Genomic DNA, 23962 nt, shown 5'->3' with positions numbered 1-23962 from the left:
TCATGACCTTGTCTCCATCTGTGCAAAGGGTGGTTTTAAGCTTAGGAAATGGATAAGCAACAGACGTGAGGTTATGGTTGCAATACCTGAAAGCCACCGAGCAACAGACATGACAGACTTGGACCTGGATCAGGATCAGCTACCAGTGGAGAGAGTGCTGGGTGTGGAATGGTGTATTCAGTCGGACACTTTTAAGTTTAAGATTATTATTAAGGACAGACCACTCACCAGGAGGGGAATTCTCTCAACTGTCAGCTCCATCTATGATCCTCTTGGAATCCTGAGCCCTGTAGTATTATTGGCTAAGAAAATCTTGAGAGATCTGTGCAGGAGATCACTTGGCTGGGATGACATCATACCTGAACCAGTTGTCAAAGAATGGCGTGGCTACAGGAACTGTGCCGTCTAGAGGGTTTTAACGTCATGAGATGCCTGAAACCACTAAACTTTGGAGAGATGACCACAGCACAGCTGCACCATTTCTGTGATGCAAGTGAAGAAGGCTACAGGGTAGTGACTTACCTGCTGTCACATAACAAAGACTCTCAGGTACACAGTGCTTTTGTCATGGGAAAGGCTAGGGTGGCTCCACTTAAGTCTGTTACCATCCCTCGTATGGAGCTAATCGCTGCCACTATGGCGAGCCGTATTGATGTCCTGTGGAGGAAAGAGCTACATTTGGATCTTCAGGATTTTGGACAGACAGTGCATCTGTACTCAAATATATCAAGAATGAGACTTCCAGGTTCAAAGTTTTTGTTGCCAACAGGGTCTCAGAGATTCTCAAAGTTTCACGGTCTTCTCAATGGAGGTACGTAGACACTGCAAGTAATCCAGCAGATGTGGCCTCGAGAGGCTTGAAAGTGGATGCATTCCTCAAAAATCTAACATGGGTGTCAGGTCCACCTTTTCTCCATCAACCTGAGAGTACGTGGGCTGTTAATCCTGAGGATGTGCAACAGCTTCCATCAGATGACCCTGACGTCAAGAAAGCTGCTGCAGTGAATGCTGTACAGGCCAGCGAGAAGGATGATGCTTTCATTCGCATGATCAGTTATTTCTCATCTTGGACTGGTCTGAAAAGGTCTGTAGCTTGGATGTTGAGATTCAAGAACTGGCTTTTGGCTTGCTGTCAGAAAAGGAAACAGTTGACCACCGAGCTTGCCCAGTCTGATTTGGATGTGATACACAAGGAATGTTCTTTGAAGAAGAATATGGATGTTTTCAAAAGGGAGAATCGTTCAAGTTGTCTGTCAGTGGAGGAGCTGGAGAAGGCCGGGATGGAAATCATCGGGTTTTGCCAAAGGAACAAGTTTCCAGAGGAATTCTCCAGGCTACAACAAGGCAAAAGTGTTAAGGGCCATAGCCATATTTATAAACTCTGCCCACCGGTCGAAGATGGTGTTCTGAGAGTTGGCGGTCGACTGAGCAGGTCTTCTATGCCTGCAGAGGCTAAACATCCCATTATATTGGCTAAAGATTTCCATATCTCAGACATTATTCTAAGGCATATTCACCAGGAAGTGGGACATGGTGGCCGTAACCACATGCTCGCCAAACTGCGGGAGAAGTATTGGATCACTGGGGCTAGTTCAGCCATAAGGAGAGCTCTGTCTAAGTGTGTCATCTCTCGGAGACTGAATGCTCAGCCAGTGTCCCAGCAGATGGCAGATCTACCTGCTGAAAGAGTGACTCCAGACGAGCCGCCTTTTACTCGTGTTGGAGTTGACTATTTTGGACCGTTTGAAGTGAAGAGCAGAAGGAGCGTTGTAAAGAGGTATGGTGTTATTTTTACCTGTTTGGCCATACGGGCAATTCACATTGAAGTAGCATCTTCATTGGACACAGACTCCTTCATAAATGCACTCAGACGCTTATAGCAAGACGAGGTCAAGTCCAGGAACTGCGCTCGGACAATGGGACAAACTTCATTGGAGCAGAGCGTGAGTTGAGAACCGCTATTGAACAATGGAATCAGTCACAGATTAACAATGCACTTCTTCAGAAAGGAATAAAATGGACCTTTAACCCCCCCGCTGGCTCACATCATGGAGGATCTTGGGAGAGGTTAATCCGGTCTGTGAGGAAAGTCCTAAATTCTAATCTGAACGTGCAAAATCTGGATGAAGAGGGCCTTCACACGGTTCTTTGTGAGGTGGAGTCCATCGTTAACAGCAGGCCGATTACCAAGGCATCTACAGATCCGAATGATCTGGAGGCCTTGACGCCAAATTACCTGTTGCTGCTGAAGACCTTACCATCTTTACCACCAGGAGACTGCCAGGCAGCTGACCTTTTACGCTCGCAGGCGATGGAGGCAGGTGCAATACATATCAGATTTATTCTGGAAAAGGTGGATTAAAGAATACTTACCACAACTGCAGGAGCGTCAGAGATGGTCCAGAGTGAGGCGCAACATTGTCCCTGGAGATATAGTGCTTATTGTGGACAACACAGCACCTCGAAATTCCTGGGTTATCGGAAAAGTTCTTCAAACCTTTCCAGATAGAAGAGGATTAGTGCGGCAGGTGCGGATCAAAACAAAGGGCAGTTGCCTGGATCGTCCAATAACGAAGATCTGCCTACTACAGGAGGCTGAAGATTTGCCACAGAATGATGGCTAAAATCTTTTGATTGAGCCTGATTATTGACTTCACAGACTTTGGATTCAAGAAGAAAGAAGACAGAAGATAATATATGTATTATGGACTTTAAATATGAAGCTTTTAATTGTTACATGTCTCCTATTGATATGAATATGGGTAATTATTATGTGTGAACCTAATAATTAGGGGCTGGAATGTAGGAGCCATGAATGAATTTGGATTGATTCTTTGTAGGTGAATGATAGTTTAAACTTGAATAGTGGTGTTTGTTATTGTTTATGATATTATTTAGATTCGTTGTGATCACGTGGACACGGGAAGTAGGTCAATTGGTTATGGGCGGTGACATTTCGTTAATATAGGCACCTGTTCACCTGTGTGGCCAGAGAGAGACAAAGAGAGAGGGTGAGCAGGGTTGCCGTATTTTTTGTTGACCGCTAATTCATTTAATCTCTGTGATTACTTTGATTATGAGTTTGTGCACGGTATCATAAGTTGATCATTAATTTTCTTTAATAAGAGGTTGAACTCATTTTTTGTATCTCGGAGATTTTTTATGTGTGGCGCGTCAGACAGAGTAAGGGCCCGGCTTCAGCCTCTCAGCGACTCTTTTGGATGAAGTTGCTATAGTTCCCTTTTTGGACCTGAAGAGTTTGATGAAACGTGGCGTGTGCTGGTCAAGAGCCTCAAAAAATTCTCCCTCAAGATTCTTACTGGCAATTCTATTAAACTCAACAAACACCTGAAAAATAAAAGGAGGGTTGTCTGCTTACAACATAGAAAGTTGAGGTATGCTTCCAGCTTACTAAAGGTGTAACACCGTATAACAAATGAGAATAGTCCATGCCACTTTCTCACCAACAGAAAATACTGATTTGTATTATCTTGTGTAAAACAAACAAAACAACAGTTTATGTTCCTACAAGTGATATTTCTGGCCTCACGGCTTTGATTATGGCCCACCTGTCTTTCAGTGAACAATGCTGGCCATCTTTCAACCATGTTCTTCACCTCAGGCTCATTTTTAACAATCTCTTGTCTGCGTAGTGGGAATGTCTGGTCCATCACTTTTGATATGAGGATGCCATTTGGTCTTCTTTTCTTCATTTCCTCAACAAGAGTCTGTCTGTCATTTTCAAGACTTGTTTCATCATGTCCTTCTGGTAAATTCGGCAGATAGTTTGCTTCGCCCCTTTTTGGCCGTTTAATGTTCTTGCTGGATGAGTCTCCCTCTGGGTTGCCTTTGCTCCTTTTACCCCCGTTTAATGTTCTTGCTGGATGAGTCTCCCTCTGGGTTGCCTTTGCTCCTTTTACCCCCATTGATTGAGACATCCTCACATCCAGCTTTTTCGAAGTTTAGTTCGGTAGTTAGCCATCTTAAATTTAAGACTGTTCTTCCAGCCGTACCATCCAGGCTGAGGACCAGGCTCAGTTAGACCAGGGTGCTTGCTAATCAATGCTTTTGCAACATTGCTGAAGTTGTCATCTTCAGGATAAGCCTTGTAAGAGTACATTGTCTCTGCAAGCTTTTCCAGTATGTCATGCTTCATATCTCTTGTCAGAGCTGTTCGTGTGCCATCTTTCATATAAGCAAGATCTCCTTGTCTGAGTCTGTATGCAACATCAACTGAGAAATTTGGTATGTCAAAGAAATCTGGCCACTGTTCCCTCAACAATGGTGATGTTCCAGCACTAGAGAGGATCTCAGTGTTTGCGTTGCTGCACTCTGTGTCTGAAGTTGTGGTTGGTGATGACAGGGCTGTTACATGCAGAGTCACGAGAGGGATGATTTTCAGTGTAGCTTTATCAGGCAAGTCTGTTATTTCAGTGAGATTGCAAAGAGCATTACTGAAGTCTTGATCTTCATACTGCAGTTTAAAGTCATACTGCAGCAATAGTTCATCCTTCAATTGCATTTTTAAATCTTCAATGGAATCAGGTCTTTCATTTAAAGTTACTTTTCTAATATCTTCTTCATCAATGACAACTCTCAGCAATAACTTTTGGTCCATTTTGATAACTTAACCTGAGAAAATAGGATAAATCTGTGTTGGATTTTTACATTTCAGAGTTTGTCACTCAGCATACAATCAATTACAATGAAACCACCACACTTTCCTGACCATAAATTTGTTGTTTTGACTACCTTTGAACAGCACAATAGGTTTAAAAATAGGAAGTAAATTAAGACATCTGTTAATTTCAGAGAGAATATGTTTATGGAGTCACAAGATAGGAATAAACACATTTTAACTTGCTGAATTTATTTTAATTTTGTTGTTATCCAACTTACTAAAACTCATAAAATAAATAGAAGTGCTTAAAGATAGTTTAATTTGCAGATATTAGGTTATATCACCTTTTAGTGTTGGATGGAATGCCCACCAAACCTTTGAGCCGCAAAACTGCAAGAGAAACAGGGTGCAGGTGAAAAGCTATGTCAAAGACCTATAAACCACAAAGACATTTCTAATATTTACATTTATATATCCTTGACATGAGCAACATGAACAATAATCTAGCAAGCCGAGTATGACACCCAATATCTCAACTACTGTAACGGGTTATGTCACTTTGTTAAATACATACTCACGGACGAGGACAAATCGACATGTGAACAGTTGAATTCGCTGCTCGAAAAGAGTCCGGGTCTCTCTATATGCGGCAGCGGACTGAGCTGGGTGAAAGCAGACCCGCTGCCTCGGCAGCTCGTGGGGCAAAAATAAAAAGCAAAAAAGTATCGCGACGCATCCTAGCTGCATGCTGTGGGGTCGGTTGTATTAGCTAGAGCACCCCATAAACGTATTTTATCGCAATGGTTAAAATTTGCAACAGGATGTCGCCACGGTTGTATGGTTTAATGGTAATGGTTTAATTTCTATCCTTAAATGTGGCGTTCTGTTGCTTTTTTTCTTGACAGATTTCAATAGTTATGCATTCTAAGATATTGTCAATAGCAAGTGACATATTCTTTACCGCTTTGTAATGTAGTTGTTTGTCCACATACAACTCCTCCTCCCCTTGTGTTGTTGTATGGCTCAGTTAAGCTAACATTAGCCCGAATTAAAATCTCAATGAACTGCGCACTTATTAATAAAAAGACAATCGTTCATCTGTGAAAGAGTGACATATTTACTTACCAAAGCGTTCGAAGCACAGGAATCAAAGCAATCCCGACAAAAGTGACCACTTCAGTAGCATGGACATCCGCTCGCTGGACTTGTCGGGACGCGGAAGTTAATTAAGCGCCAAATAGATGAGGGCTCCTTGATGGTACTTGCTTAAATTGAGTGTTCGTAACAAATTGACGAAAAGTTAGTTAGGTTCACTTGGTATTTTTTATTAAGCTCCATGTTATGTTTTACAGTGTGGCTGTTGCAGGAAAGACTCACTTGTTTGTCTTATGCAGAGCTTTATTTCTTGACGGCTCAGAAACCACACCCAATATATAGTGCTAACATTTACGCGCCAAAAAGAGGGATCAAACCACGCCCCCAACACGCCTACCGACTGGGTGAGAGACCTGCCCCCTAGTGTCCACCACACAACCCCCCCCCCCGAACACCCAGAAGGGAATACTAGGGAGAAGGTGAAAACCTAACACCATCTGCCTCACCAGCCTGCCACCACGGCTGCGATGACCATCAGTCGGAGGAAGGGGCAAAACCTGCAAAGGGGAAGAAGGACAGTCCTCTCTGATCCGTGCAGGGTTGGTCGGGGACCTCGGGGGGCGACCACGACGAGGGACCTGTGCCGGCAACATCCCTTCCCCCGCTACCATGTGCGCAGGTTTAAGCCTATCCACCGTAACAAGCTCGTTGCGGCCGCCAAAATCCAGCACAAAACCTTTACACCCACGCTCGAGCACTCGAAAAGGACCATCGTAGGGGGGCTGAAGGGGTGACCGGTGGGCGTCATGACGTACAAAAACAAAACGCGCTGAACTGAGGTCCAGTGGCACGAACGAACGTGGAAAACAGTGGTGAATGGGCCCAGGGGCCCCAGGGCCCTTGGACACGAAGGGGCGCGGAAGTAGAGCTCTCGGGTAAAAACTCGCCTGGAATGCGAAGCGGTTGTCCGAGTACCAATTCAGCAGGCGCGGCCTCCAGGTCCTCCTTGGGAGCCGACCGCAACCCCAGCATGACCCAAGGCAAACGGTCGACCCAGTTGCCATCGGTGAGCGAGGCCCGCAACGCAGCCTTGAGAGACCGGTGAAAACGCTCACATAAACCGTTAGCCTGAGGGTGGTAGGCTGTAGTGCGGTGCACCTGCACACCCAAGGATGCAGCCAACGCTGACCAGAGCTCCGATACGAACTGGGGCCCCCTATCTGAGGTGATATCAGACGGCGTGCCAAAACGTGCAACCCAGGCCGATAGAAATGCGCGGGCTACGTCAGCAGAGGCAGTGGCAAACAACGGGACCGCCTCGGGCCATTTGGTGGTGCAATCCACCATAGTGAGCAGGTGCGTATACCCCTGCAAGGGAGGTAGAGGGCCCACCAGGTCCACATGCACATGGTCAAACCGCCTGTCTGGAATCGGGAATGGCTCTAGGGGGGCCTTCGTATGCCGGTGGACTTTGGCACGCTGACACGCCACACATGCAGCTGCCCACTCCCTGACATCCCGCCGAAGGCCAGGCCAGACAAACTTTGCACTGACCAGCTTGACAGACGCTCGAACCCCTGGGTGCGAGAGGGAATGCATCGCATCAAAAATCCGGCGCCGCCAACCCACCGGAACCACGGGCCGGGGGCGGCCAGTAGAAACATCACAGAGGAGTGTGGGACCACCATCCTGTACCACCACGTCCTCAAGCTGCAGGGCAGTGCTCCCGGACACAAGGGATCGGATATCGGGATCGCCGGAAAATGGCGGCATGCCAGGTAAAGCGCCAATAACTCCCGGTCAAAAACGCTATACTTTCGCTCGTTGTCATGCAGCTTGCGGCTGAAAAATGCAAGTGGCTGCCACACACCCTCTCCTCGCTGCTCGACTACCGCACCAACGGCAATGTCAGACGCGTCTGTTGTCAAGGCCACCGGCGCTGCAGCAACGGGGTGAGCAAGAAGCGCAGCGTCGGCGAGGGCGGACTTAGCCTGCTGGAAAGCCTGGACCCGCTCAGAGGTCCAGTCAAGGGGGTCGTTAGCCTCTTTCTGCCGCAAGGCTGCGTACAGTGGTTGCAGGAGGTGGGCAGCGCGAGGAAGGAAACGGTTATAAAAATTAACCATGCCCAAAAATTCCTGCAGCGCTTTGACTGTAGCCGGGCGGGGAAAGTCAGCCACTGCCTGTACCTTGGCCGGTAAGGGAATAGCACCCTGTGATGAAATGCGGTGGCCCAAAAAATCTATCACCGGCAGCCCAAACTGGCATTTGGCCGGATTAACAATGAGGCCGTGCTCATCGAGGCGACGAAAAACCTGCGTAAGGTGCGAGAGGTGCTCCTCAGCCAAAGGACTGGCCACCAATATGTCGTCAAGGTAGACAAACACAAAAGTGAGGTCACGCAACACCGAGTCCATCAGCCTCTGAAAGGTCTGCGCCACCCCCTTGAGGCCGAAAGGCATGCGCAAAAACTCGAAAAGGCCGAACGGGGTAATTACTGCGGTCTTGGGCACGTCCTCGGCACGCACAGGGACCTGGTGATAACCGCGGACCAGGTCGACCTTGGAAAAAACTGTTGTCAAGCGGGCGGAAAAATCCTGAATGTGCGGAATGGGGTAGCGATCGTGCGCAGTGATATTGTTGAGGCGGCGGAAATCGCCACATGGCCGCCATGACCCGTCCGCCTTAGGCACCATGTGTAGAGGTGAGGCCCACGGGCTCTTAGATCGCCTCACGATGCCCAAGCGCTCCATCATGGCGAACTCCTCTTTGGCCGTGGCCAATTTAGCAGCGTCAAGGCGACGAGCGCGCGCAAAAACCGGCGGTCCCCTTGTGGGAATGAAATGCTCAACACCATGTAAGGTATCCGCGGTAGAAAAAGATGGTGTGATCAAGGCCGGAAATTCCGCCAACAGACGCTGGAAAACGTCACCCGACGTCAAAAAGTTAGCCTGTGTTAAGGGCCCAAGTCCCCCCGTCTTGCACGGAAATGTGGCAAATGACACAGCATCAATCAAACGGCGATTGGCAACATCCACAAGTAATCCATTAGCACACAAAAAATCAGCGCCGATAATAGGGACAGTTATAGAGGCAATGACAAAGTCCCACTCGAACTCACGCCCGTGGAAACAGTCACCGACCTTGTGCCAAACGTGTCGATGGATGAGCCATTTGCGGCACTTAATAGAGGCCCGCCGCCCGCCGAAGCACACTGACTTGCGAGCCGGAGTCCACCAAGAAACGCCTTCCCGACAGCGAGTCATTAACGAAGAGCAGCTCACTCCGTTCACCGGCGCCCACAGCTGCTACTGGACGCCGGCGCTGGCGTTTCCCGGAGCCCCGAAAGCGCAGGGGGGAGAACAACGCCGAGCCTTTGCGCCGAACCGCTGGTGAAAGAAACACAGGTCCTTCCCGCGCCGCTTCTGAGACACACCAGCCACCACTGCCGAGTCCGCGTCCTCCGCAGACGGTGGCGGACCCTCCGCAGACGGTGGCGGAGGACGCCTCCACACCGTGCACCGCGAACCGTCCCGCAGGAAAATGTGCGGGAAAAGGAACCCGCCGTCATCCGAGCCCAACAGCGACAGCATATTGTCCATCAAGTCCGCGGCCGTGCCATCACCCAAGCCGGGCAGCGAAAGCAGTCTGTCAGCCCTCTCCGCGGGCGACAGACAGTACCTCCTAAGCAGAAGTTGCTTGAGCGCGTCGAACTTCCCAATACGCGGAGGTGCACGCAACAGCTGCATGACACGGCGAGTGGTCGTCTGATCAAGAGCAGCAACGACCATGTAGTACATGGAGTCGTCTGTCGCGATTCCCCTCAAGTGGAACAGCGCCTCGATGTGCTGAAACCACTGGGGCTGGAAGTTGGGGCGACATGGCCGAGTAGGAATCACACTGATCTGCCTCTTGAAACATGTTCAACGGGGTCACCAATGTGGCTGTTGCAGGAAAGACTCACTTGTTTGTCTTATGCAGAGCTTTATTTCTTGACGGCTCAGAAACCACACCCAATCACAAAGATGGAACATCTTATATAGCGCTAACATTTACGCGCCAAAAAGAGGGATCAAACCACGCCCCCAACACGCCTACCGACTGGGTGAGAGACCTGCCCCCTAGTGTCCACCACAACAGTGTACTTACTGGACCAGATCTTACCAATACCCTTGTAGGGGTCTTGTCTCGCTTCCGCAAAGGACAATTAGCCCTCATGTGTGATGTGGAGCGGGTGTTCCATCAATTTCATGTTGCACCAAGAGACCAAGACTACCTCCGATTCCTGTGGTGGGAACAGGGAAATATAAAAGCTCCAGTGTCAGTGTTCCGCATGAAAGTTCACTTGTTTGGAGCTGCGTCATCACCTGGATGCACAAACTTTGGGCTCAAGCACCTGGCTGCAGAAGTAGCAGGAAACTTTAGTGAAGTCACAGTGCGGTTTATACAGCGCGACCTTTATGTCTGTCAGGTTTAATCACCAAACATCTGTAAAGCAATCTGCTCAAAGAGGACAAAGAGACGTGAGATATTTTACTTGCAAGGAGAGTGATTGAAGTCTGCTCAGTAACAACCTCCAAACCAACTCTGAAACAGCCTTCACTCCCCTGCCTTTTTATTTAGGAATGCCCTAGGTCACATGAGGCCTCAACTGCTACGGGAAAGGTGTGCTGACTATCCAGTTGAGACCATTTAAAAACAAACCACTATCTGCCTCATGCACACACATGCTTCTGCTCGTGGTTGACTGCTTGAGCAATCAACTGTCCCCTTCTGCTGGTGCCACATCCTGCAATAAAAGCAAGTCATGCATACATACACATAGAACAAAGCTATACCTATCTTACTAACTTGTAGCTAGAAAGGCAAACAGCTAGACCAGCAAATTGGATAACTTATCTACACAGTTCCAACATTTCCCTCCTGTTTATCCAGTTTGCACTAAATAGGTTATCATTCAATGACCTCTTCTAAAACGATTTTCAGTCATGAAATCATTACTTTAGCACAGCATGTTACACTCAGAGGGGAGACTCGTAGTCTCCTGGATCTGGGAACAAGTCTGGTAGATTGAGAAAGCTATCTTCTCGGTCGTCATCGCCTTTTTCATCTGCTTGGGGCAAGAGTGCATATAATCCTGACACTTCTGTTTTTAAAGGTTGCATGGCTGTGGTGATTATTCTAGTGCACAAAACACGAATGCAGGGAATACAACCACATCCACATAAGGTGAGGATGGCTGCAAATACAGCTACTGATATTATAATGGTCATTATTAATTGTTTCCATTTGCCGAAGATTTCTCCAAAACTATCCCACATTGACGTGTCAACTCCAGAATGGTCTTTCATCTTGCTGTTAAGGGACCTGAGCCCTTCTAAGGCCTTGGTGAGGCTCCCATCAGCTGCAGTGTTGTTCGGAATGAACGTACAGCACTGGTCACCAAAAATGGCACACACTCCTCCTTTCTCTGCCAGGAGCATGTGAACAGCAACACGGTTTTGGAAAGCCATGAGGGAGGTAGCTGACAGTTGTTCATGGATAGCGGAGAATCCTTCCTGAGTTTCGTTACCTAATCTCTGCACGTTATAGTGGATGTAATTTATTCTGTCTACATTCTTGTTTATAGTGCACCACCAATAAATAGATGAAATAGATTACTCAAATCCTGCTGCTACTTGATTTACTAATATCTAATATTTATCAATATAGGTCGGATCCTCTGCACTCCATCCAGATCTTTTTTGTCTTTTCCAGGAGTGTGGTAAAATGTTACTCACAGATTTCATCAAGTCGGTGACAGACATTGGTATGACATGTACAGGTAGTAATAATGTTATCACTGCACATAATCCCGTTGTGTTGAATGGCAATCGGTCATAAATTTTGTCTTCCCCACACCACCACCATATGTCACTATGCGATACTGGTCTGAAGTAGATGTCCACTGTTACCATAGTTGTACAGTTGGTGTGGCTTAAAATTCCCATTTTTTTACCTTCTCCTGTTCTATTGACACATGTGAAATTTCCTTTTGCAATTTTGTTAGAAAAGATGGGTTTTCTTTTTTCTGCCGGTGTTATCGGATGAATGCTATCCCAAAAGGTACATTTTGATGCTGGTCTGGTACTATTCATAACATCAGTCAAACAAGTGGAATTTAAAGCCGCCGGAACTACCTTTAGCATGGGCCTTGCTCCCATACAAATGACGCAATCTGTTCAGCCATCAATAACCAATTGTTGTCAATTTTTTGAAATTCCCGTGGTTATTGTGAACCAGTCGTCAACCTTGGGGTCTGTATATACTTTTATTCCAGCCCGCAACGTCACCATGGTCATTTCTGGTTTCTCAAGATGCACCGTAAAGGTTTGGCACAACGAAATGGGGTAGCACCTATCATACCCTGTTTTCCATTGGCACAGAATGAATTCCCAGCAGGTGCAACCTAACCATACACAAGAGATATCGTTGCTGGACGGGTTTGGGTCTAGGTGCTGACCTAAGGTTAACCCAATCGTTAAGATTAGGGTCTTGCCACTGTTTGATTCAGATAATGAAATTAGTGGCCGTTGATGTTTCGCAGAGGTAGTATCCATGTAGGATTTCCAATCATAACCTGGGGGGTCTGCTACTAAAGATTCCCAACAACCTTCTCTATCATTTAACATGTACCAGGGTCCTTCATTTGGGGTAGCATATATTCCTTTGTGACGGAGTTGTGGACAATCTTCACCGGGTTTGAGACGACTGCACACTAGAAGCACAGCCCCCTTTGTAGTCGGACTTCCTTTGTAGCTAGGTGAAAGGTTGCAGTTCTACAACAGATACCACAGGGCTACAATAATTACGCAAATGAGCAACCCTATATTGAAGATTAGGATTGAAATTGAAAGCTTAGTCATAACTTATCACCTTTTTACAGTGTGTTAAATGTATCCACGTGTTCCTTTCCGCTATTTTGAGTGCAGTGGGTGTTGTCAACAGAACCTGGTATGGACCTTCCCACTTGGGTGAATACCAATGCTTCTTTTTTATGCTTCTTATCAGGACCCAATCTCCTGGCTCCACTAACTGGTTTTCCTGTTGGGACACAGAGGTTGTATCATCACTATCTTGTTGATCTATCAGTTGTTTTTGTTGTTGTAACATCTTTCTCATGTATTCTGCTAGGGTACTTTCATCGTCTGTCCCCCATACGTTCTTAAAATATGGTACGCTATAAGGTCTGCCAAATATAGTTTCATAAGGCGTTAGGCCATTGGAGCTGGTAATGTTGATGTATAGTTTCACTAAATCTAGACATTTTGTCCACGGTCTTTTTGTCTCCTCCATACACTTTCTTAGCCTGTTTTTTATTGTGCCATTCATTCTTTCTACCAATCCTGCGCTTTGCGGGTGGTAGCCACAATGATTTTTTAGATTAATGTGAAACGCTTGACCTATCTTGGTTATGATTTGGTTTACAAAATGTGTACCATTATCGCTGTAGATTGTTTCAGGAATTCCATATCGTGGAATTATGTCCTTGCATAACGCCTTGGCTACTGTTAGTGCGTCTGGATGTTTTGTAGGAAACAGTTCTATCCATTTTGAGAATGAATCTATTATTACCAAGCAAAATTTATTTCCTTCACTGTGATTGAGTTCTATAAAGTCCATATGTATGTGTTGAAATGGATACTCTGGTTTAGGGAACTGGCCTCTTTTTGGTCTTAGATTACCTTGAGCGTTGTGTTTTGCGCAAACTAAACATGCCCTACAAAAAGTTTTTGAATAGGAATTGAACCCATAGGTTGTATATATTTGATTTATTAATCCTACCATCCCCCCTGTTGAGACATGTGACTTCCCATGGCTCAATATAGCCGCCCATTTATACAAATTTTTTGGAAGGATGGGTTTGTTGTTAGGTCATGTAAAAATACCATCATGTAGCCTCGCACCACGTGTGGTCCAAAGGTGCTGTTCCTGTTTAGGCGACTGTTGTTGCATGTCATGCAAGACAGAATGTGTCAAGGAATCAGAATTTAAAAGCAGGACACGTATGTCCTGCTGTGCCGCCGCTTTAGCGGTTGCATCAGCGAAAGCATTTCCCAGCGATACTGGGTCGGTACCCGACGTGTGGGCCGCACAGTTACATATCGCTAGTTGCTTTGGCAGCTGTACTGCTTGCAAGAGTTCGGTCAAAAGATTAGCATGAGTGACAGGTTTCCCTGTAGATGTTACCATGCCTCTATTTTTCCAATGTTGTGCAAAGGTGTGGGTAGTTGCGTAAGCATACTGGCTATCGGTGTAGATGGTAGCAACGCGGCCCGACATTAGTTTGCACGCTTCCGTCAGTGCAACTAATTCTGCTGCCTGTGCAGAAAAGTGACGGGGCAATGCTTCAGCTTTTAAAATCTTATCATGAGACACCATAGCATAACCTGCTCTGGGTTTTCCTGTCTCATCCTTTTTAGAAGAACCATCAACAAACAGAGTTTCTCCGTAATCAAGAGGTGTGTCTTTAAGGTCTGCTCTACTTTTTGCCGTCTGCTCCGCCAAGGACTGACAATCATGAGTCTCCCCATCAGCCTCGGTAGGTACCAGCGTAGCTGGATTGAGGGCTGTACATCTCTCTATTTTTAGATGTGGTTGTGATAACAAAATTGACATGCAAGATAAGTGTCTCGCTGGTGACAGGAAGGTCATTTTTGTCTGCAATAGTAGGGCGGAGACAGCATGCGGAACTTTCAGCGTGAGTGGGTGGAAAAGCAATATATCTGCGCTTGAAGTAATCGCAAGGGAGGCTGCGATGACTGCTCTTACGCAATGTGGCATAGCACATGCCACTGCGTCTAGTTTAGTTGAATAATAAGCCACAGGCCGCAATTTGTCACCGTGTAGTTGAGTTAACACCGAGGTCATAAAATGTCCTTTGCAGTCTACCATCTGACCAAATTCCTTCTTGTAGTCTGGTAGAGCAAGTGTACTACTGCTGACCATGGACTGTTTCAAATTACAAAGAGCCTTTTCAGCGTCAGATGTCCATATTAATTTATCAGACATTTTTAACTCTTCCTTATACATGAGGGAATTTAGTGGGGCTGTTATCTCTGCATAATTTGGTACCCAACTCCTACAATAGTTAGTGAGACCTAGGAAGGACATCATTTGTTTTTTAGTCAACGGTTTAAGTGCTTGCAGTATGGCGGTTTTTCTGTCTTCCAGTATTGTTCTGCCCCCTGCACTCAACTGATGTCCCTGGTATTTAACCTTTTCCTGACAGAATTGCAGTTTGTTTTTGCTTACTTTATGGCCCTCTGCTGCTAGATGCTTTAGTAAGGCTATCGTGTCTGCTAGACAATCTTCCTGTGTCTCAGATGCCACTAATATGTCATCAACATATGTGAGTAGCTGACTTTTCCTTGGTGGTTCGAAGGTGGATAAACTAGCATTCATTACTTGAGAGTAGATAGTGGGGCTCTCACAATACCCTTGGGGCAATCTAGTATAGGTGTATCGTTTGTCTTTGAACGTAAAGGCGAACCAGTATTGGCTGTCCTTGTGGACTGGCACTGAAAAGAACGCATTGCTAATGTCTACCACAGTAAAAACCTTTGCCTTAGGGTTAAGTGAGTTTAACAATGTGTGTGGATCAGCCACGCACGGAGATCTCTGGATTACCGCATTATTTACAGCTATTAGGTCCTGGACCATCCTCCATCCTGTGGATGGGGGTGCCTTTTTGACAGGAAATATTGGCGTATTTACTGGAGAATCTGTGCATTCAATTAAAACGCCTGCCTTTTTTAAATCATTAATGTTGTGGAAAAAAATTCTATCATCCTAAGTAGGATAGAGAATGCCTGAAATAAATACATAGCTCTGGCAGTTTTTATTACCTTTGCAAAACAAAGGGGTCAGACAACACACAGTATGCATGGCGGTCTGTAGGTGTCTGGCCAAGAATGGCCTCTTGGCGGGAACTTTTATACTCCATAGCATGCAAATGAATTACATTACAAGAGAAAAGAGACTTTCTTGTCACTCCCCCGATGCCACCCTCATGTATGGGGGTTAGTCTACACACCCAATCTTCTGGCACGGTTTGTCACACCCATGCGAGACAACCTCCTAGGGTCAACCATTTGGTGGGACCTCTTGATGTCCCCTTGTCCCATGAAGGTAAAGCTTTGATCAAAGAATGACCTCCTCCGACACTGCCCCTAACCCCAGGTTACAGATAGCCTCCTGCTGTGCCACCATCTTTGAAGGGACAGCAGGATGTGCCCGGATGCAAATGTTGAAGCTCCACAAAAGGCCGTAAAGTAATTCAAACAATGTGTAAACTATGTTATACCTGTGAAATATAAATTTTCCCATCACACTCCTCCCTTTTGATTATTAATTAATCACGAATTACAGTACATTTACAGATAAACAAACATCAGATCAGGGTTGTCAGTAAATTAATTATCATGAAAGTTAGGAATGTGGAAAACCGTATTATAATGTGTTCAATTGTTGCGATAGATGGTGGAGGTGTTGATCGACAGTCAGTTCAATTTGATATTTGGTGTCTGCCATGTGATTGGTTGGCAGTCTGTGCATCCTCTTGCCCAAAGTCAACCGGGATAGGCTCCAGCCTACCCGCGATCCCAATGAGAATCCAAATTATGTCCTTGTGCCTCTGTTGATGGTTTGCTGTTGTTCTATTGTGTTGTATTCAATCAGTCAGTCAGCCAGCCAATCCTCTTGATTGAAGCACTTGTTCTTCGGTTGCCGGAGCTTGCGGTGCAAACTCGTGAACTCCATCCAAACACGCAGTCGAGAAGGTTGAGTGCGTCATGGACATTTCTTCCGTTCTGGTTGTCGTTGTAGTTGTAGTCCTCTAGTGTTCAGGTAGTGTCTTTCTGCCTTGACCGATCTGTGTGCAGGTCTCTCATATGACCACGCTGACAGTGGAGTCTTCCCTCTGCTGGAACTCCAACACGTCCTCTCTATGGCCCCCAGGGCCAACAGATGTCAGGTCACTCGACACCCACCAAGAACATAGAAAGAAATGAATGAGCAACACAACATTTTACATCTACGTGATACATGTCAGATGTGTTCTCTGCACATGACTAATCTCGCTAATCTCAAGAGCAGTAGGCAACCTAAGAGCAGTAGGCAACCATCATGTAGTGTCTGACTGAATACCAACACTTTGTTCATATTTTGGCCATTGACGTTGATTGCAATTGAGCCTTAAAATTTTCTAATCGTCAGGAGAAAGCCTGCGTAAGCATGAGGAGTACATGAAACTCCACACAGAAAGGTTCTCAAACCTTCTTGCTGTGAGACAGCAGTGCTAACCACTCTGCCATCATGCCACCAATATCTATTTTAACTTTAATTTTAACATCCAGCTCTGCATTTAAGTTTTTGCCAAACAACACAAGGTTTCACTGAATTTAAACCAACACACCATCTGGTCTGAATTTGCATTAAGATGGACATTGTCACACTGTAGTAGTGTTCCTTGATCACAGCTGGAAATTTGGGTTTCAATGGACCATTTGCTCTCATTAACATGACCATTGGCACTATGGAAGGCAAAGTACCAAATACAGTAATATAGTAAAGAAAAAACAAGATACAGTAACTTACCAAAGTCTGCAGCGTGTTGTACAATCCATGGAGTGTCATTACTACTGCTGATCACTGATCATTATCAACCTCTAATGTTGGAACTCATACCTACCTTTGTTTCACTCACTTTGGTTTTGGAGAAACCAATTCTAGCAAAAAAAATATATATATATCATGTCCAATTGTTAACAATGATTACTCAACAAAATGATATTCTCCCCCCTTTTGACACATGTATTTCCCATGTGTCAACTTCCAAAAGCATTGGCAGTTCCCTGTAAAATCAAATGACGTTATATATATATTTTTTTATACATCTGCAAACAGTAATCTGTGAAGCAGGACACATCAAACAAAGTTCAACAATTCAAACTCTGGATCCTGAAGAAGTGTCCTGTGGAACAAACTGAAGTTAATGATGACACACCCTGCTAGGTGTGTGAATGACTTCAAGTGTTACAGTGTTAATGTTAGTACATGTTAGTACTGTTAAACAGTTTTAAACAAAAAAGATGTCACGTTTCGGCCATATATGACATGTCTTCTCCTCCTCCAGGAGAATGTGCTTTCCTAATGTGGAACAATGAAGGTTAGGCTGGAATGGTTCATAGTAATTGATGTCTCTCCACAACACAAGAACAACCCTGAAAGAACAATTACATTTAAATTTCAGTCAATTTAAATTTTAGTCACAGTCCACTGTCCCCCATGAAGAACCCTGCTGTCGGTGTGTTGCACTCATAGTCGTCATGTCAGGATGTCATTTGCAACACTTAAAAGGTCCAAGTTCCTTTGAAAGTCGGATTGTCCTAATTTACAAGGCCTTTTTCGGAATAGCTAATTTTTAGATGAAGGTTCTGAACTATCTACATTTTAGCAGATTTAATTTATGCCTATTGATGCTAAAAGAGCAGAACAGCCTAATATGTTCTTTGCATGTGTCTATTAGTAAACTAATCATTGGGTTTGTTCTGTATTGCAATACATTTGTTTCCTTTTTCCAAAGTGATGGTCGGGGATGGCTTCAGCCTCACATTCACTCACACAGACAAACAAGACAACACAACAATGAAAAACCAGCTGGACAGTCCTTTCTGAGTGTAGTTTTGCCGAAAACACTTTTCAAAAAATCCAATTGCGGACTGTAATAAATTAACAAATTGTTTTTGCATTCCCAATCAAATGTAAAATAGCATGCTTGTACAAAAAAGAAAGGCCCACAATATTCCATTTGTCACTGTGTCTCTTTTAGATAGAGACCCATGAGGAATGGAATCATTGACGTCAAAAAAAATGGTACCTGAGTAACCCAAATGTGCATCAAGGCAGCACTTATGCCCAGAACAAAATATTTGTGAGATAAACATTCCCCTAACAGCTATCCCTATGTCAATATCTTTTATCAAATTTCTCATCACCATAGAAAGGTATGATGTGCATTGAAGACCTTGCAGAGCATCAATTTGCATTAATTGTGTGTGTGTGTGTGTGTGTGTGTGTGTGTGTGTGTGTGTGTGTGTGTGTGTGTGTGTGTGTGTGTGTGCGTGCGTGCGTGAAAGTACATTCTTAACCTCCTCCACCAGTTGAGCACTCATGTCACCAGTTTGCATCTTCCTTTGATATGCATACAGCTGATTGGCATCTTGCTTCACCAAAGTGTGAACATCAGGGTCAGTGTCAGTTTTTACACCTTCACCTCCATCTGAATTAGAAAATAGGCCATTTGGTCCTTTGCACCATATGCCAACAAACTTAATTTTTGAAGATGAATTTTCTCTTAAACAGAAAATCCAATGGTGACTTGTCTTTGGTCCACTTCACCTGATTGGCCAACGAAGTTAACATAATTGCCATTCAACTTTGGAGAGGTTAGGAATTTGTCACTCTTAGTGAGTGTGTTTCATCAGAGTCGAAAGGAAAAGAAATGACCTTACTAAGTCGTCTTATAGCATATTCTAAAAGAGAGAAGTAGATCATATCCTACATAGTTATCAGCAAGAGGGGCTGATTTAAGCCAAGACTCTAAACAAAAGGAAGAAAAGGACAGGGCATATAGATGTGTATGTGTGTGTGTGTGTTACTGTCAACTTCAGTATCATCCTTGGCATCAGATGAGTCAGAGTAGGCATGATCCCATCACGCCCCACCTCCTTGCTTCCTTCCACCATGTTTAAGAAAGTCCTCCATCAAGTCTTTGGTCCAAAGTCTCCTTTGCTGCACATGCCAGGGTCATATTGCTGTCCCAGTCTCTTCTCTGGATGTCCTCCTTGCAGGTGGCCATTTGTTGCCACCCATTGATTCTGGTACATGGCTTGTCCTTGCATCAAAGGTGCGATACATCCAGTTCTAAGTCAGCCACATTCCGTTTTAGTGGCTGGTGATGTGATTGTCGTCACCGTGAACACCATGTCAGCAAACGTCTTCAGAACTCCTCAGTCGTCAGGGAAAGTGGGACAACTTCACTAAACACAAGCAGGGCTGTTATGGCCTCCCCACACGCCTTCCTTACACCATTGTCCCACTCATGGTCTCCACCGTCATTCACAAGATACTTCCTAAGCATCTGTTTGGATACGAGTGACAATGCATGTCTGGAAGGGATCGTTTGCAGTTAGAACACAGTTCATTTGATGAATCTTCTTTAGGTCTTGGTGAAGATGAAACTGGACATAATGGCATGGCTGATGATATTGGACTCATTGTGCATGTTGTTGTATCAGGATGTTGTTGTCAGGTTGTTGGCAGAGCAAGGGTGGAGGTGTGCGATCAAGATCATGGTCCACTCTGAGACACTGAGGCACTGTAGGAGAAAGAGAAGGAAGACCTATTCTGAGAAGTCTTGTCTGTTCTTTTCATGTCAGTGTGTGTTGCAGATCTTCATCATCTATGTAACGATCATCATTACAAGTCTTAGTTGCAAGCCGTGCTCTCTGCTCTCAATGGTTTTTAGCCTTTTTCATTTTTTTTTTCTTTCCCAAAGAGTCCATGCCCTAAACATAATTCTTGAATGCTCTTTGATTTTCTCTCAAATAATTATTTTTCTTTTAAACAATGCAATGTGATGTTTTCCCTTATCACCATTATTCCCAACAAAAATCTCACTTATCTATTTTGTTTAACTCACTTTCTCTTGTTCTCAAAAGTTCCCCATATTAGTGGTTTTTTTTATGCATGCTTTCCTCATTTTTTTTTTCTTCTTTACCTATAGTTGCATGTTTACCAGATTTCCCATATTTACAGATGTCACTCGGTTGTGCACAATTCCCTTAAGACAAGGTCGTCACCCCGAATCCGTGTTGTTCCTTCGGCACAATCCACGACAAAGCCGAGCTGTATCCAATGAATAATGCGTAATCCACTCTTTATCACTTCAAGATTTTGTTCGCATTAATGTATATCCAATATACAATTGTGCATGATTCACTCCTATTGTCTAATCTATTACTATCTATTAATCTATTACTGAGGTCTCATTAGCACAAAACAGCTACAAGCGCAACTCACTCTTTGTTATTACAGAGGTCTTGTTCGCCCAATGGTGCGCGACTCACTCACAATTTTTTTGGTTTATTTTTTATATTATTGAGGTCTTGTCCGCCCATACCATGCGTAACTCACTCAATGTTGTTACTGAGATCTTATTAGCATGAAAGTATACCCAGTATACTCTGATACGCGATTCACTCATGTTCCAGAGATCTTATCCGTACCGACAAGTGACCAAATGTGCATATGGGAAACACTACAACACTTACATATAAACATGCAACTAATGCTCAAATATAGTAATTATTTCAGGATTCTCACCATCAAAAAAAAAAAAACGTAGTTCCACTCTTGATAAGAGATTCCAGTGGTGATGGTCTGGAATCCTGGACGGTCAGCCCTGAAAATCTCTGAATGTCAATGACAGAGAGGCTGGAGGAAAAAATTAATTCCAGGATGATCAGTCGCTGTCCGCCACAGGTCCAGATCCAATCAGCCAAGGAATCCCACTTCTGACACCAAATTGTTGTGGAAAAAATTTCTATCATCCTAAGTAGGATAGAGAATGCCTGAAATAAATACATAGCTCTGGCAGTTTTTATTACCTTTGCAAAACAAAGGGGTCAGACAACACACAGTATGCATGGCGGTCTGTAGGTGTCTGGCCAAGAATGGCCTCTTGGCGGGAACTTTTATACTCCATAGCATGCAAATGAATTACATTACAAGAGAAAAGAGACTTTCTTGTCACTCCCCCGATGCCACCCTCATGTATGGGGGTTAGTCTACACACCCAATCTTCTGGCACGGTTTGTCACACCCATGCGAGACAACCTCCTAGGGTCAACCATTTGGTGGGACCTCTTGATGTCCCCTTGTCCCATGAAGGTAAAGCTTTGATCAAAGAATGACCTCCTCCGACACTGCCCCTAACCCCAGGTTACAGATAGCCTCCTGCTGTGCCACCATCTTTGAAGGGACAGCAGGATGTGCTCGGATGCAAATGTTGAAGCTCCACAAAAGGCCGTAAAGTAATTCAAACAATGTGTAAACTATGTTATACCTGTGAAATATAAATTTTCCCATCACATTAATTACCGGCTCTATTCCTGCTAGGGCATCGGGTTTCAATGGGTATTGTTTAATCCTAGGTCTGTGTTCGGTTTTAGGTCTAATTACTACGGGTAAGGCACCTTTCACTAGGCCTACGTCGGTGGGCCCTTGGGACCACAATGTAGGAGTTTTTTTTTTTGTTTTTTTGTTTTTTTACAATAACTATGGGACCTGGTGTTGCCATCAGAGAATTGATGAAAAGCGGTCCACTAAGTTAAAGTTAATTTCCATTTAAGGACCGAAATAATACTAATTGTTTTAAGTCAAAATAGCAACTAAATGCTGATTAATATCTTTCTTGAATATATCCATATTTGGTAAGGTGGGAAAGGTGTGAGCTGGCAGCGAGTCCCTTGGTACGTAAGAGGATTGGTGAAGATGTGTGCGAGACCTGGGGATAGTTACACAGTATGGATGTGCAGTAGAGGAGGATCTTGTTGACCTCAAACTAGCAAACACCGGGGGGATGATCGAACCAATTTCCAACGATGGCTTGAAGAAGAAATGTCTGTAAAATGTGCAGAGAGTAGCAACATCTCTTCTAAGCTCCAAGGGGTAAATACCAGCATTGATTGGGTCTTCAATGTTCAGAAGACGCAAGGTCTTCCGCTGTAGTCTGCATAGAATACTGAGAGCAGTATTGCCAGCTCCACTCCAAATGGGTGATGCATACTCCATGAGGGGTCGTATGTAGGCCTTGTAGATGGTAACTCTGGCCTTGAAGGGGAGAAGATCCCTTGACCGACTTAGGATGTAGAGCCGCTTTGCAGTCTTCTTAGCAAGATATGTAATATACGGGGTCCAAGTATAAGCGTGTTGGTAATAACAACACCAAGAAGGGTGATGCTCTTGGTAGGCTTCAGCTGACTGCCCATGAAGTGAAGAGGGGGGTGTGTCTTGTCACGCTTCCTGCTGATAATCATCTCCTCTGTCTTGCTCGCATTGAAAGTAATGCACCAGTCAGATGCCCACTTCTCAATTGCGTGAAGGTCTTTTTGCAAACTGTCAGTGCACATGGCACGATCTGCAGGATTCTTGATGACTGCATGGAGAGTTGAATCATCAGCAAATAGGTGAAGATCGTTGTCAAGGTGTGAAGCCAGATCATCTATGAACATCAGAAAAAGAAGGGGACCAAGGACACTTCCCTGTGGCACGCCTGCAGATAGAGCTTTAGGAGTGGAGATAAATCCATCCAGGACCACAGCCTGCTGACGATTAGCTAAGAATGAAGATATCCAGCTGTGTAAGTCACCACAAATACCAAAAGATGTAAGTTTGGCTAGTAGACCATGGTGCCATTCTCGATCAAACGCCTTCTTGATATCGAGAGCAATAATCCGAACTTCTTGTTGAGTATCTAGACAGTCATTCCACCACTGAGTTGTATATGCCAGCATGTCAACAGTAGACCTCTTCTCCCGGAACCCATATTGAGAGTCACATCTCCTCCTGTTCTTCAGTGAGAAAAATGTGTCAAGTTACGTTAGCTTCGGCAAGATGTACTCCCGATTGGGCGTTCACTGCCCAAAAGAGGGATTTTCTGAACAGATGCGTTTGAGCACTGTACCAGGTATTCCCGCTAACTTCAGTCCAGTCACGTGCGTAGTGTCCCCTGGTCACTAAGTTCCCTAAGTCTTTCCACGTCGTCCGTTTATTTTTGCATAATGAGATGTGTGGTTCGTTGTGCTGCTTGAACAATGGTTTTACGTTGTCAGGGAACATAACTGCAGCTGCGGCATTTGATTCGTCATCATAGTAAAGATATGACACTGTCACTCTGGTAGGTGTTACCCTGTCTAATTCGTGTTTGTACTGAGGGTCGGGTTGGTCAGTGAACCACATGGTTACATGTAAGTCCTCTGGTGACATCTGATCTTGCACTCTCTTAACTGCAACCTTGCCCATGTTCACAAGGGATGCCCCCATGGATGTGGGTGGTTTGTTTACTACATCAAGAGTGTAAAAGTAGTTGGGCTGTCCTGCACCTTCTGCAACAAAAATATCTTCCAGTATGTGCCTATAGATGCG

The 23962-nt window shown here is 44.9% G+C and overlaps 1 pseudogene; it reads right to left on the bottom strand.

The window, feature by feature from the left end:
- Positions 1 to 1502: 1502 nt before the first annotated feature.
- LOC131127777 (uncharacterized protein K02A2.6-like) lies at positions 1503 to 23839 on the bottom strand (annotated as a pseudogene).
- Between the last annotated feature and the right edge of the window lie 123 nt (positions 23840 to 23962).

Source organism: Doryrhamphus excisus, chromosome 4 (genome assembly GCF_030265055.1).
Source record: "Doryrhamphus excisus isolate RoL2022-K1 chromosome 4, RoL_Dexc_1.0, whole genome shotgun sequence".
NCBI lineage: Eukaryota > Metazoa > Chordata > Actinopteri > Syngnathiformes > Syngnathidae > Doryrhamphus > Doryrhamphus excisus.
Note: the sequence above shows the minus strand (reverse complement) of the source record. Positions and strands in the feature narration are given on the sequence as shown.